This window comes from Passer domesticus, chromosome 7 (assembly GCF_036417665.1).
Source record: "Passer domesticus isolate bPasDom1 chromosome 7, bPasDom1.hap1, whole genome shotgun sequence".
In the NCBI taxonomy this organism is placed as follows: Eukaryota; Metazoa; Chordata; class Aves; order Passeriformes; family Passeridae; genus Passer; species Passer domesticus.
Genome location: NC_087480.1, coordinates 10,791,608 through 10,806,897, shown reverse-complemented (window position 1 = coordinate 10,806,897; position 15,290 = coordinate 10,791,608). Strand labels below are relative to the sequence as shown.

The following is a 15,290-nucleotide window of genomic DNA, read 5'->3' as shown; positions in this document are numbered from 1 at the left end:
AGAATCTTACAGAAGTTGCCTTTTGATATAGTGATAGATACTGCCCTGAGATGAGATTCAGTGAGAACATGAAACCAGAAATTACTGTAAATAAGAACAGAAAATAAATGACCTAATTGAATCTGTTTCTTCACGGTGGTGGGCCCCTTCCCAGAAAAGTTCCTTTTGCTTGCCTTAGTGGAACTGAGATGGTTGGAGACAGCAATTAACAGCAGCTGATAAATGAAATGGTGTCTACCACTTGGGAGAGAACATTTCCTGAATAATGATCCCTTCCTCCAGGGAGGTTTGCACAATGATGTCTCATGGTGGATTTGAGATATGCCTGGCGATGATCTTCCCTTGGCTCGTGGCCACAGGGAATGTCCCAGGTGGGTGAAGCTGCCATTGGTGCTCTGGGCTCTCCTGCTAATTAACTCCTTTTAATTTGTGTGGATTTGTCGAGTACAGGGAGAACACTTAGCTGGCTGTGACCTTGGTTTTAACAGTGCCAGTTACTGCTGCAACCCTGATGTCCTATTGATCTGTTCTGGGCTGCTGGGGCCACCAAGGTGCTGGGAAGGGTGCCTGGGAATGGCTGACTCCAGGGCCACTGGCAAGCATGGGGACATATTTATTTTTTGCTCCTATTTGCAGGAATTTCCCCCTTTCTTTTTATTCTCACTGGAAATATATTTTTAAAAATTATGCAATGTAAAAGACACAGCTTTTAATTTCCCATCCTCTTTGTCCTCAATAGCATTTCTTAGTGCTGTTACTATGTAAATGGTTACCAAGTGAATAACTACTCTCATAAATAGTCACAGGCAGAAATTGCTTTCACTGCATATGCTAATAGATAGTGAGTCTTATTAGTAGGGCTTATTAATTGGCTTGGTGTCTTAATTAAATTGGTGTGCCAGTGAGTGGAAAAATAAATCCTTGTTAGGCCAGTGGATTCCTTATTATACCTCCTAGTAATTCTTTATGTCCAGAAAACTTCAGAAACAGTGACTAGGGCTCCAGTACTGCTGAGGTATTTCTCAGAGACTGTATCACATGCTCTCCAGAGGAAAGCAAAGAAACAAACTTGGTGTTTCATTTCAAATTTAGATGATCCCTCTTTCCCAGTCTTACACATAAATAACATATTTCAGTCATCCTTGACAACAGGGTCCAACTTGCCCCTTCAAAACCTTTGTGTTTCCTGGGGTATTTTAGATGTAGGGGAAACACAGGGAGCACATTTGAGCCATGTGTCCCTGGGAGAAGATGGTCCAGTGCCAGCATTAGCTGCAGGTGTGCTGTGGTGGTTGGCTATTCCCAAGCAACATTACATTCCTGTGGAAAATATTACAATAGTTTCATGCCAGTGGTAACTTAGTGGAAAAAAAAAACAAAAAAACCCAAAAAAAACCCAACCCAAAACCATGTTATTTTTGTATCTGATACTACATATCCTTCCTGTGGGATAAGATGTTGCTTGTGTCTGGAATTATCTGCATCTCTGATAAGTTGGTTTTGACATATAATTCTCTATTTTTTTCTTTCTCTCTTCCTCTCATTTAGAAATATGCAAAATGTGCAGTTTTACTGCAGTGTAAGCCAAAAGCATAATTCATGTTGCACACATATAATTTGATTTCAAAAGATTATCTCTAGTACTGGCAAAACATCAGCAAGCCAGGCTGCAGTGAGATGCAAAAATCACACACTAAAATCATCTGGGGTGTTTGGGTGAAGTCAGCACCCATTCTTTAATGCCAGGTCTTATTTGTTTATCTCTCTTTTATTATTATTTTGGTTTTGATTTTTTAATGTAAAAACCCAGTGTTTTGAACTTTTTTCTTCAGCATTGACTTGTCTCTATTTTCCTGCTCCTGATGCTTAGCTCTCCCTGGTGTCAGTGGGAGGTGTACAGATGGAAGGAGCCTCTCCGAGGCCACCCCCAGCATAAAAGAGAATATGCTCCCTCCTCTCCTTGACTGTGCCCTGGGGCTGCTCCTGTCACTCTTACCTTCCTTTGGAAGGATCTTACAGCCTGAGCTTCAGTCTGGGAAGCTCTGAGCAGGCTGGGGAGGAATAAATTGTGGGTTTAGATGGGAGCTGTATGGAGCTTCAGTGAGGAAGGGTGGGAAGAGTTCTCAGTCTGGGTCCTGTGGGTTGAGAGTAGATCAGGAATCAGCTGGACAGGGTCAGGTGGAGGCTGTGAAGGTGGTGAGGGAATGGAGCATCTCTCATACCAGGAGAGGCTGAGGGAGCTGGGCCTGCTCAGGCTGGAGACAAGACAAAAAATGTGTTGAGGGTAGGTGTCAGGAGGATGGGACCAGACTCTCTTCAGTGGTGCCCAGCACGGGACAAGGGACACTGGGCACAAACTGAAACACAAAGTTCCAGCCCTGAATGTGAGGAAAAACTTCCTTACTTGTGAGGGTGACTGAGCCCTGGACAGGTTGCCCAAAGAGGTTGTGGAGTCTCCTTCTCTGGAGATGTCCAAAAGCCACCTGGACAAGGTGATTCTGTGCAGCCAGCTCTGGGTGAACCTGATGCAGCAGGGGCTTGGATCAGGGGAACTCCTGAGGTCCCTTCCAACCCCAAACATTCTGTGATTCTGTAATCTGTTTGTTTTTAACCTTTATTTTATTGAAAGAGGCAATGAAAGAGATGGGATTAGACAGAAAGTAAAGTAAAACAGGTTTGTGATCTTGTGGTGAAAACCTCTCTTAACCTTGGTAATAGGGAATATGGAATCATTTAACTCCTGTACTGCTGCCCCCAGAACCTGCTGTACCCACAGGAGAGGATAGTGAAGACAGAATACAAGAGACTGACCCTTTAATATTGTGACTGTATAATGGTGGGACAGTCTCTGTGATGGAAGGTTTGCAGTCTCACTAAGGTCTTTGTTAACTGCTTATTCCTATGTGAGGATGCAACTCCAAACACATAAAGTAGTTGAATTTCTCACAAAAGACTCAATGAGATGTACAGACCAGGCAATTTCAGTCTGCAAGTGACTCCTGATTAAAATGGAGTACTGAGATCCTAATGGATATGAAATTCTGTCTCTTTCACTCTCTACCATTCACTTCATGTTGGAGTTTGAAAGAAATCCTATTTGTCAGTTTTTGAATCTGAGACTTGCAGCTGTGGCAAAACATTTGGATAGAAAACCTATTTTCTAAAATTTACTTAGGGTAAAATGGCCTTTTTTATTGTTTGCTTCCTGCATTTCAAATAACTTTTGTTAAATCCCAGCTTGTGCACCTGTGTTCCTCCAGAAAACTGTCTCTTCAAATTCTCTAGACTGATTTGTCGTTTTCTTACGTGCCAGAACCAGTTGTATCTCTTATTGCATTAAATCTCTGACATAATGTGATGCCTCCTGACAGATGCAGCTGCACATCACCGAGGCTGAGAAACCAGGAGGAAAGCAGAGGCCCAGGCTAGGGAAGGTTTGATATCTCCTGTGCTCAAGTTGCACTCACAAGGCTTCAAGCCTGGCTGGCAGATTTATCTATTTTAATTCTTTTATTTGCAAGTATGAGAAAGGTCACAGGGGAAGGCTGAGCAAGAGGAATCTTTCTATAGTTTTGCCCCCATCTCTACACTTATCTGCTTCATACCTCAGCTTCCTACTGTGCAGGGTTGGATGGAAGAAATCCTTGAAATCAGCTTTGCGTGTTGACCAGAAACAGTCTTAAAAATTTATTCAAAGTCTCTCTTGACCTTTACTATCCTGATTTAATAAAATCAAAGAGGTGCTAGTAGTCCTGTCAGATGAGAAGTTTATATAGAAATGTTGCTCTGGATAAAAGGGTTTGCATGTTGTCCAAAATCCTGTCACTTCACATTTTTTGGGGTTTGTGCTTTAAAAACTGAAGAATGAAGTGATAGTTCCTCTTCCTGATCTGGTTTGATTTTGGTGCTCAGTAGAAGACTTAGAGATTCCTCTGAGGGTTTCATCTAGGGTTGTCTTACCCCTGTCTTGGGGTTCTTGAAGCCACACTACAGTAAGTGTGGTTCAATAGAAGAAACATTCTTTACATTGCTATTCCTTTAAATACTCCATGTGCTTACAATATAACTGTATTTTTATAAGTTGGCCCATGGATTAATTCCCTCTCAGTTAACAGCTCTTTAGTTCTGCTATGGCCTTAAGAATTTCAATTTTCACCCTTTGGACCCTTTGCCTGTAGCAATCACCTAGCAAAAAATTGCCTTTTTAAACAGTAGGAGCCAAATGCTGAAAAACATGGAGTGCTTACATTGTTATTATTCTGTCTCCTGCCTTGAGAGTAAAACAAGAGGCAAAAGATGCATATCCTCAAAATTTGCAATTGCACATCTGTGACATCTTTTATGGGCTGTTGGCTAAATCCTAAAGTCCCTGTAATTGGCAGGTGGATTCTCCTTTTGGGCCAGGCCAAGCCGAGCAGGACTTTGCTCTGTGACGTTTTTAATGACCTGGGGAAGCTTTTCCAAGCTGAATTCCTTGCAATCCATTGTGCTTTGCTGGAGCCCTCAGTCCTTCCCTCCCAGCCCCTGAAGGGCTCTGTGTGGGTTAGGCACAGGAGTGTGCGGGATCACAGGCAGGGCTGCAAAGGGAGTGAGATCTTCCCCTGCAGTCAGGCTTGGCTGAATTTTTCAACCTGTAAGAAAATGATGCTGTTTTAACACTGTGTGGAATGGGCCTGCCATTTCCTGGCAAAAATTGGCGTGAAGGAAGAGTATGGGTAGTAATGATAAGTGATGGAGTGGGAGGGAAACACAAAACTCAGTGCTACAATCACCAGTTGGCAGCCTTAGGACTGAGGCTTTGGCTGGCTGTTTAATAACTTCTTTGCTGTAGGGGATAACATAGAAAGCATCTGTTGTTGAATTGAATAAGCTGCTGTATGTTAGGAGAAAATCTTGCCAAAATTCTCTAAGGGATCTCTGTGGCTGTCACTGCCCACAGAGTGCCTCACCTGGCTGCTGTGCACAAGGTGCCACACAGCCCCTTGTTCTGCAGTTCAGTGCACCCACTGTCCCTGGGTGAGCTGTGAAAACCAGAGCAAAGCAAGCTGGGGAGAGCAGAGTCATTTGTAGAGTCCTGAAACTGCCATGACACTCATTTTCTGGCTTGACAAAAAATTCAGTTAGTTTTTAGGAGTTTTTAGGCATGTAGCCTTTCTCTTGTTTATTGACAGTAAGTAACCCCTCTAAAAATTGGCATGTTCAGACAGAGTTGGAAGAAGATCATGGGTAAGTTCAAGGGGGATTGTTTGTCCTGTTCTCCAATTACTTTTCATTAAAGCATTTCATTCTTCAGTAGCTGTACCCACAGATGGTACAGCAAGGTCCAGATAGCTCAGAGCTCATCCCCATCTTTCCTGACCCTACAATTACCCTTGTGTTTCAGCTTATTTTCCCTCTAACTTCATGCCAGTCTCTGCTCTTCATTCCATACATAAAGCAACTTTAATAGCTTGACATGCTAATGCTGACTTAGCTTTTGTCATTTCTCATCCTCATTTGAATATGTAATGTCCCACAAGGATAATTGTTCTTATATTTTGATTTCTTACAGTGTTGTCTTTTCCTAATTTATGTTGCTCCTATTGCTGCACAGTATTCCTCACTGGCTCCTAGTTTAGGAAATTGGCTATAATTGCTTTGATTTTAGAGCACATAAAGGGCACCAGTGTGCTCAGACACCTCTCCTCCTCCCCACCCAGCTCACACCAGACATAAAAAACCTATTTACTTTTCTAGGAGGTTGTAAAAGCTTGGAGGGAGACTTACAGAACTCAGTTTGGCAAGGCTAACAGGAAGATCAGGTAGAGGGGTAGTTTAAACTGAGAAACATATACTTGGGTTTGATTATGTTGTATTTGAAAATACACAGTTCTTTTATAGCTGGAAATTGTTTTGAGATTTGATTAGAGCTTTCAAAAGCCTCAAGTTTTATTAAAGAGAGAGAAAAGGACGGAGAGAAAAAATCCTATATGTAACTTTCTCCTTGGTGGATGTACCTGTGTGACATCTGCAACAGCATCATAAATAGGTGTTTGCTTTGACTTTCTTCCTTTCATGTCTCAGATATATTTCTTCTTCTGGATTTGATTTTCCTGTGCTGTTAAGCGGCACCGACTGTGTGACACAGAGAAGAATATTTTTGCAAACTGTCTTAAGCACAGCTCATCAGAGAGGTGGTCAGTCTCACACCTCTCTCTTGTTCTCTCCCAGCAGGGTCTAATTGCTGTAAAAAATAAATTAGTATCCTGAGTTCAGGAACACTAACTCAATAAATGCATTGATGTCAGCAAATGGCAGTCTTGCCTACCCTGCTGATATAAGTGATTATTCTCTTTATGCTTAAATATACTGTGTTGTGATTACTTCCAGAGAAACTATTATGGCCTAGCCCTCACTTCTGCAAATACTATAAACATCTTTAACTGCCAGCGTAGTCTTTTTCTTTTAGCTTTCCAAAACGTGCAAGTGACAACTTATGTGCTGTAGTAACCAAGAGACTTGTCCAAGCTAAAATCTGAGCCTTAGGATGGAGCCAAAAAAGACTACCAAAATGTTTGAAAACTTGAGCAGCCTGCGTGCATCATCGGGACAAGATGACACCCTGTAGCTTTCAGCATCCATGTTTTTAATTGCAACCTTATTTTTGGGTTTCACTGCTGCTGGGATATATATTAACCTACATCCTGCTGTGAGCTGGACAGCTGCACTGCAAGGGTCTGCAGAGGAACAGTAATGGGCTGGCTGTCACTTCTGATGTGGGAAACAGCCGAACCCAAGCCACCATTTTGGGCTAAACTTTTAGGGAAGTGTTTAAAGGCATGTAAAACAAAAGAGGTCTGTCTTTAAACACCAGAAAGAACACACATTGTCACCAGTTTTAAATATGCCTACTTTTATTTACGTGCGTACTTGTTTATCTGCAACAATAGGCACAAATCAGTGCTTTGCATGCACAGTTTTTGTGCCATATCCTCAGGATGGAATAAAACAACCTTTCTCACCCTTTCACATTGAAGCCAACAGATAAAATACTGGTTCCATTACACCTGCAAGGGCAGAAACAGGCATCCTATTTCCTGAAGACAGCAGAACAAATGAATATTTTGGAAAACAGACTCCTTTAGCAACCTCCTGTGCCTTGCTGTGGATGTAGCTGGATGAACAGAGTGCATCAGTGCCTGACTTGTGGGTGCAGAGAAGGGCTCTGGAGACCTGGGCCACGATGGACACCGAGGAGCTGCTGAGCAGGGCAGTGTTCCCAGAGCAGGGGCACTGCACTCCCTGTTCTGTGTGAGCAGGGTTTGTGGGGTGTTAAGCGAGACTGGTGCCAAAGGTAAGAGTCTGCCAGTTTCTCATCTGGGCTTTCACAATGAGCAATAAAGCTTCTTGCCTTGTTTCCCACCACAGCATGCGTGTGTGCTTCAGCAGTGATGGGCAGCAGCTGCAGGGTAAATTCCCACAGTGAAGCACTGCAGTCAGCTCCATGGGGAGGACATTGGGAGGTTCTGGAGCTTCCCAGCAAACAGGACCAGGTCTGCTGACATTTTTTCAAGATCTTCCTCCGTAAGAGTAAAGACGAGCTGGTGAGATTGTGGGGAGCTGGTGAGCACCAGAAGGGTTTTGTGGCAAGGACAGGTCCCAGGGCTCCGCTGCACCATCATCTTCCTCAGAGCAGAGGTGAATAACCAATGTTTGGCTCTGAATAGTTGTGTGAAAAATGGATAAGGGAGGAAAGAGAGCAGCAGAAAGGTCTTGTCAGTATGTATTAGTGGTTTGTAATGTGTTTATGCCTAATGGGAGCCTTACATAATTCTCTCTGGCCCTCACTGAGGGGGGTGGCATCTCTACTACTAGGAAATCCTGGAATAAAAATACTTCAAGCTTGTGTCTGAGCTTAGGTTTGTTGTAGTGGCTGTTTAGTTTTGTTCAGGCTCACATAGTTCGCTCTTTAGACTGCTGAACTTTCTAAAAGTCTACCTTGCAGGAATGCTTTGGAACACCTGCCTTGTACAGCTGTGTCTGAAACAAAATTTAATTTAAATTTTCAAGCTAATTGTAAAAGTTGTTGGTGTGCCTTTAGGGCTCAGTGTAGTTATTTAGGAAGATTAGCAGTTCACAAGGTCATGTGCAAAGTAGGACTAACAAGATACTGAGAAATAATAGTCTCATATGGGATTGGTTTCAGATTGTAGAGCAATAGTTCAGAGATTTAGTGCAGCTTAGATGTACTTGAAAATCATCCCCGTTTTTTAAAACTTTTTTTACTTTCCTGACCTTGAAAATACCTTATGGGTGGTTTACAAATGAAAATCTAAACATCACTGTAATCAGAAAAACTGCACAGATTTCTATTTTTCATTATTTTCTACTTATCTTTACTCTTATTTGAAGTCTCATATGATTTCAGTGATAGGCACACAGGATAGCATTAGCACAGCAGATTTTTTTAAAGAGATTAGATGAGAATTGAGTTGCCTTCTACACAGCATTTTGCTTTACTTCCCCTCTCTTCTTTTTTGAAGATATCTTCTTATCAGGTGTGAATACTAACGATGCTGATATGGGGTGACAGATTGACCAAACAACCATAGCAACAGTAACTATTTTCCTTGTGATAAAAGCTAAGCTAAAGGTTATGTGTATTACTGCATCTCTCAATCTATTTGCTCCACAGCACCGTGCCAGACAAAGGTAGGAATATAGAAAGCTACAGCCAGAATATGAATTTATTTAGGGGAAGCATGAGTGACTGAACTCTGGTTAGAGCATAAATGTGGGTAATATTTCTTTTCTAATACATTATATAAAAAGAAATATTATGAAATCTGCTAAATAGCTGCATTTTTCATTTGAAAATTTATTGGATTAATATCTTCTTAATCATGCTCCCTTAGGAAAGGGAATAAAAATAAAAACCCAGAGACTGCTTTAAGAAAAGCATTTGTTATTTTCTCTTTTCAGGAAAAATATTGGACTTGTACAGTTGACCTAGACAATATTTAGGATTGAGCTCAAGATTTCTGTGTGTATCCCCAAAGCTCAGATGGTTTAAGGACACAAAGAAATGTCTCTGGACAATGAGAGCTGCTCATTTTTCCCAGCATGGACTAGAATGAAGTAAGTGTGTTATTTCCAGAAGTGATATTCACATTGAGTTGAAGCTATAATAACCTTCACACTAGTGCCTCACATCTGAAAATCTAGAGTATTTTCCTGTTTGTTAGTCTCTGTTTATTAGGATAATTATATTGAGATTTTTTTTTTTTGCACTTTCATAATAGGAGGATAATCTTATCTGCCAGTCTGTCTGTGTGAGTCTGTAGGTCTGTCTGTGTGAGTGCTCTGAGAGCTGCCACAGCAGCAGCTCTGGGCCATTTATTAACTAAGGCTTCTCAACGCAACAAATAATGTGTGGTGATGGAAATTCCCTAAAGCAGGTGGGATTTTAGGCTGGAGAGAGATATTGCACTGGGTTTCTTCAGTGCTGAATCAAACTCAATGGCTTGTGTTGGAATAAGCTTCCTGTTGGAGGAATTAATATTTCAGAGTGACTTAGTCATTGCTTTGGAAAACTTTAATTTTCTTATTAGGCTTACTTAGGTTTTTAGGTCACCAAACTGAATCTCTGCAGTTCTGTTGAAAGAGAAAAAATAGTCTCTGAGTTCTGTGGGTAGGAAGGGAAGAAGGAAGATGGAATAACTCTGCCTGGTGACACACTGATTTTGAGACTGAGTGACTGGTGTAGAATATCATGGTGAGTAGTCAAAAACTTTTAAGTTCCATTACCTAGAAACAAATCAAAGTTAATGAAGTAATGACCCTGGATGTTTTGACTCCCTTGTGGATATAAGGGTGATTTTCAGTTTCTATGAATAGTCAGTTACAAGGATTCAAAATTTTTATTTTTTTCCCAGAAGAAAAGCAAAATATAAGGATCCTTCAAATGACCTCCATTATTTAACTTAGGGCTGTTATTCTATTTAATTGCACAACAATTAAAATTGTTAAACCAAAAGAACTGTGCCATTTTCATACTGCCAGATTGACTAGCTTTTTTTTTTTTGCCTTATAGTGTAAAATTCCCTGTGCAGTTTAAAGGGCCCATGGTGCCCCTTTGCAAAGTATTCTCTGTCTGTGTGATAGTAGGAGGGCAGACTATATTCATTAATACCCATTATTTAAAGCCGTTAATGAAAATACTAATTTTATACTTCTGTGTGAAGTTTCTGGTTTGGTTTGCTTCCAGAGGATGGATTCAGGACAAGTAAAGGATGGTCTACATAAATGCTGGAAATGTACAGCAAATGTGGCTGTGCACTGCAAACTGAGGCTCATTTTTCATCCAGTCTGTCATGTGCAAGGTGAGATGAGTAGGCATATCCCTATCACAAAGTTTGTTTTCTGTTTATTATTAAATTCAATATCTAAATGAGTCATTTTAGCAGAGAACACAAAATCACATGTGCACCTTCTCTTCTGAATTTAGCAGTGTTTAACAAATATGATTGTGGTCAGAGTTATCTTCTGTTTTTTTCCATACACTGTTCACATAACCATCAGTATTTTAGTGATGGAAACTCACTGCAGTGTGTACCTGCAGCTAAATTGTGGGGGTGTCTGTTTTGGGGGAGAGTTCACTGTGTAGGATCAATTTTGCAGTAGCAAAAATACCAGCCCAAATCCTGTTCTTTACAGATGCAACTTGGTCACAGCTGAGCTGGTCAGAACTTCCCATGGTCTGAAGGAAAAGTGGCTGCTGTCAGTACAAGAACTTGAGTTTTTTAAAAAAACTGGATTTTGGGTTTTTTTTTTGCTTTTAACTTCAAATAACAAAAAACCACTTTCAGCATCTCATAACTCCGTGTAATTACATTAGTGATTATGAGAATGATAGATATATTATTAAAATCTATGAAAAGTGCAGTCTGTGATAAATGAGAATTAATTTCCCAAATTGCAAATTTGTCCAGAGTTTCAGAACTACTTTTTGGCAATGTAGCATTTCCTCTTGCTTGTCACAGTGACTCACCTCAATAGGTCATGCTTTAATTTAACAGGAATCTGAAGGAAGGTGAGACAACTTTTGTTTGAGATGGAGAGGAAAGAGTTAGTTTTTTATTAGTTTTTTGTTGGCCATGCTCAAATCCACCATCCCCTCTGCAGCAGGGGAGCCCTGGTAGCTCTTTAAGCCCTGGCCAGCACAATGTACTGTTTGCAGCAGTGCTGTACGACCTGCTGATTTCATTCTGCTGCAGATGATGAGTGTTTTGAACTCCAAGTGCCCAAGAAGGCTGAACATCTGCTGAGCTTCCTGCCCACTGCTGCTCCAGACAGCTGGCTGTGCTGAGGCCGTGAGCTGGGCAGGAGACCAGGACTGCTGGCACTGCAGGCCCTGCAAAGAAAAGGATGGAAATGTTGTTGTGTCTTGTTCTGCAGTATTTTATTCCTAGCAAACTAATGGATCATTTCCTGAACTCATCAGCTCTTTACTTCTCAGCACGGAGCATTTTCTATTCTCATTTATTTGGGGCTGGGGACTGGGGGAAGCTCCTGTTTAAAGGAAAAAAACCTCAGACATGCAGTAATCTAATCACCAGAAATGACACAAACAATAACACCATCAATAAAACTTTGGCAGACATCTGATCCTGGTGTTTCAGAGGTTGTTATAGAGCATTCTTTGGGGATTCCCCCTTCCAGCTCCTGTGGTGACCCCCTGCCACCCAGATCCAGCAGTGAGTGCCTGCTCCTCCTGCACCAGTGCTGCTGTGGGGAATGCTGATGTCCCTGCTGCCTTTCCCAGGAGTGACTGTCCCCTGCTCTGTGAGTGCCACGTGCTCATCCTGCACTCTGGGAAGGAATACTTACCCTTTTTTATTTTTCTGCTGTAACCATAATCTGCTTTTAGAATGATGAGAGAAGAAGGGTTTCCCTTAATCTTAATTACTGTCACTTGGGGGCCTCCTAACTTTTCTTAAGGGCAGGTCACCCAGGTTTTAGTAGTTATTTCTTAAACGGAAACTTCACAGATGCTAGAACACATTTTAGTTTCTTCTTCAATTATTCTGTTGCTTGTCTTGGAATCCCCTTAACTGGCCATTTTGTACAAGTCGAACAAAACAGGAAAAAAGGATATTTGTTATGTATGAGTACTGGAATCAAATGGTGAGCCTTCAAACAATCCTTCAGGCCCCTGTTTACAGTCCAAATGTATTTGCCTTTCCAAGGTGTGTTTATTTTTTTCTTCCTGTAATGAAACTGCTGTCTTCCTGGGAAACACTTCACTTATTTGTGGCATCCACTTTCATGCCTTCTCATTATTTGAAAGCTATTTCACAATGTGGCAGAGACATTGTATTTTAGCCATTTATTTCATTTAAAGTGTGAAAAAACCCATGCTCATTTTTTTCCTCTCCTCCATAATTTTTATTTCTTATGGGGAGAGAAAGTATGATCACAAGTTTAAGCTTTCCAGTCATTGTATGAAGAATGCAGTAGAGCTGGCACTGAAGCCCTGTACTTATTCACTATCTAATCATGGCAATAACTGGAACTCTGCAAGTAAGAGTGAAACACAGGTTTTTTCATAGCTATCAGCCTAAGTAGGGAGGACAATTGCTGACATTATATGAGCAAACTCAGATGTACAAAAAAAGGTGCAGGTGGCTTCTGGCAATAGTTGTTTGGGGAGATGTCATGACTTCTCTTTGGGTAAACAGGTAGAAATGAAGCTTCTTGCTGGGTTTCTTGGGTGTGAGAAGTGAGGCTGGCAGAAGTATGGGGCAGGGGGCAGCTGTGGTGGGGTTCTGAGCTTTCTTTTGCCCTGAATGTTTATTGGAGAGAGCTGGATCTGTCCCAGTTTCAGAGAGCTTTGCTACATTTAGGCCCAATGTTTAGGATCCACTCCTTGTTGCAGTTGGGCTCGCTGTGACCCCGAGCCTGGACCAGCAGGGAAACATGGCAAAACAGAGGGATGGGAATGATGGAGTTGCCTGAAAAATACAGAACTTTAATAGCAAAATAACAAATGCAGAAACCACACAATTTGAGGGGCAAGATCTAAAGATGAAGGGGTGTGGTGAATGTAACAATTTATAGGGGTGTTCTGAGGACAGGGCTCCAATCACAAACTCAGAACAGGACCTCTTATGAGACAGGTCCTGAACCAACTGAGAGCAGGAACCAGAAACATGACCTAATATAGAATAACTCCATTAACATTCCATTAACATACCACCTCCCATGACCTCACTCTTCCCTCTCCATGACCTGACCAGGTATCTCCATTTCAATACCCTCCTCCCAGTTGATTTCCATTGGGCTGGTAAGCAAAGGTTTTCCTAATCTGGTCAGACAGCATTTGGGCTGTGGAGAGTCTCTGGGATTTAAGCAACTTCCTTCCATGGATGCCCAGAGCCTGGGCAGTGCCCAGTGCCAGTGCTCTGCTCCTCCTGGGGCACATTCCCATGTCTGAAAGGCAGAAACCCCCACCTGGTAAAATCCTGAAACTCTTCTGCTACTATGGCCCTAATTATGAATAATATGGGAAAGTTTCTCCTGATGAGTCAGATAAAATACAGCTATGGAATAGTTAACTTTTTGTAGAGCTCAGCATCAATTTCTGGAAGCTTTTAACAGAGACTTGACATTTCTAATTAGGAAATTTTACATACAGGCAAGTGAATTTACCCCCAGCTGGGAAAACACGGCTTAGCAAGAGTTTTACATCCGCCCTCATTGATCTACAGATTATCTCACATTTGAGACTCTGGAGCCACTGGGATTTGCAAAGATGAGAAACAAATGTGGGAAAGTGCATAGAATTTCTTTCACTTCAGGGTTAGATAAAAACCCTGATAAGTTAAAAATGAAGAGGTAAGTTTTTGTTTTTGATTTTTTTTTTCCCTTCATGCATAATTGTTGCAGAGGTCAAAAAATCCACAAAAGCCAGTAACTTGTCAGCACTGGCAAGAAGTTGTCATCCTGGTCAAATTTTCAAAGCAGCATATTGGAAATAATATTGAGATAGCAAAGGACTATAGCCTGTTTTGTTTTTAACTGTCCTGACAGTTAAACAGTTGAGAAACAAAATGTCTGCATGTGAGCTCACTTAAACAGAGAAGTATTATGTGTCTGATGCTGCAATGTCTGACTTCAGAGAATCCCTCAGGGTTTTTGCATTTTTAGCTACACTGTTTATATTTTGGACCTTGTTTTGTCCTAGCAGGAAATAACTATAAAAATACAAAATATAAATGAATTGGTTGTTGTGCTAGTTGAAAATGCTTTATCAATGTAAGGTGGCAGTGGAAATAAGAGTGAAAGTCAGATCTGGCAGAGCTCTTTGAGTTGAGCTTTTGCTGATTTCTCTTTGTATGGAACACCTGTACAGCTCATTTCACTCTTGTGTTCAGATGGATTTTGTGAAGACATACAACTAAATATGTGCTGCTGCCTTCAAAGGATATGGTTTAAATGAAATAAAAATGAAATCTTTTTTCCTGTATATATTTTCCTCTATTTGAAATTATCCTGATGAAGCAGAAATTACTTCTGTGTCGACAGAAAAACAGATAAGGAAGCAAACCATGAAATGTAACCTAGAAAGGGTTATGAAAATACAGATGTGCATACTTCCTGTAGTTGTGTTACTGGTATTCAACCTTGGGAAGGTACATATGTATCACTGCTATCTGATAAAGAATGGAAAATAGGTGATCAAAATAATCATAGAAGTCTGAACAATGTACAGCTAAAAGCTGGGACAAGATAATGGGCTAAAGGGGCTCCAGGTGATCCATAGCAAGGCCATGCATTTTAATGACTTGGTTATAATGAGAGGTGATGGAAAAGTTTCAACATCATTGAGTTCCCTTCTCTGTTAATGCAGAGCAAAGCCTCCTGGGGGAAGGTGTCTCAGGTACTGAACTGCCCTTGGTCTTAGCTGAAGGGCCAGCTGTTAGCAAAGACAATAAAAGTGCAGTTTAGGCTTCTGTTAGAACAGTGTGTGTGTCCAAAAATACTGCCAGGACTTATAGTCTCAGCCTTATTCAGCCATGGAAAGCAGCAGAAAACAAAATTCTGGTTAGTAGATTAGATGTGCTGCTTGGGAAGAACAAGACTGGGTCAGAGGATCTGAATATAAATGCAGCTCACCATGTGATATACTCTTGCTTCCTCCTTGGTTTACAAGCAAATTGCAGAAGCAGACTATATATTTGGTAATATACATTTCAGAGGGATTTGCTACCACAGACACAGAGTGTCATTGTGTGCCTGAAGCCTATATA

General features: G+C 41.2%; 1 long non-coding RNA gene across 8 annotated transcripts in view; it reads left to right on the top strand.

Moving 5' to 3' along the window:
• Positions 1-15,290, top strand: part of LOC135304444 (uncharacterized) — a 200,686-nt gene that overhangs the window by 139,056 nt on the left and 46,340 nt on the right. The window contains exons 1-5 of one of the 8 annotated variants that reach the window (XR_010365839.1): positions 7,368-7,532; positions 8,962-9,117; positions 9,601-9,754; positions 10,247-10,361; positions 13,676-14,914. This is a non-coding gene — a long non-coding RNA (uncharacterized LOC135304444). Of the gene's footprint in view, positions 1-7,358; positions 7,533-8,961; positions 9,118-9,600; positions 9,755-10,246; positions 10,362-10,695; positions 11,231-11,255; positions 11,420-13,675; positions 14,915-15,290 lie in introns of those variants that run through there. The other 7 variants (XR_010365835.1, XR_010365836.1, XR_010365834.1 and 4 more) reach the window with 7 other exon arrangements.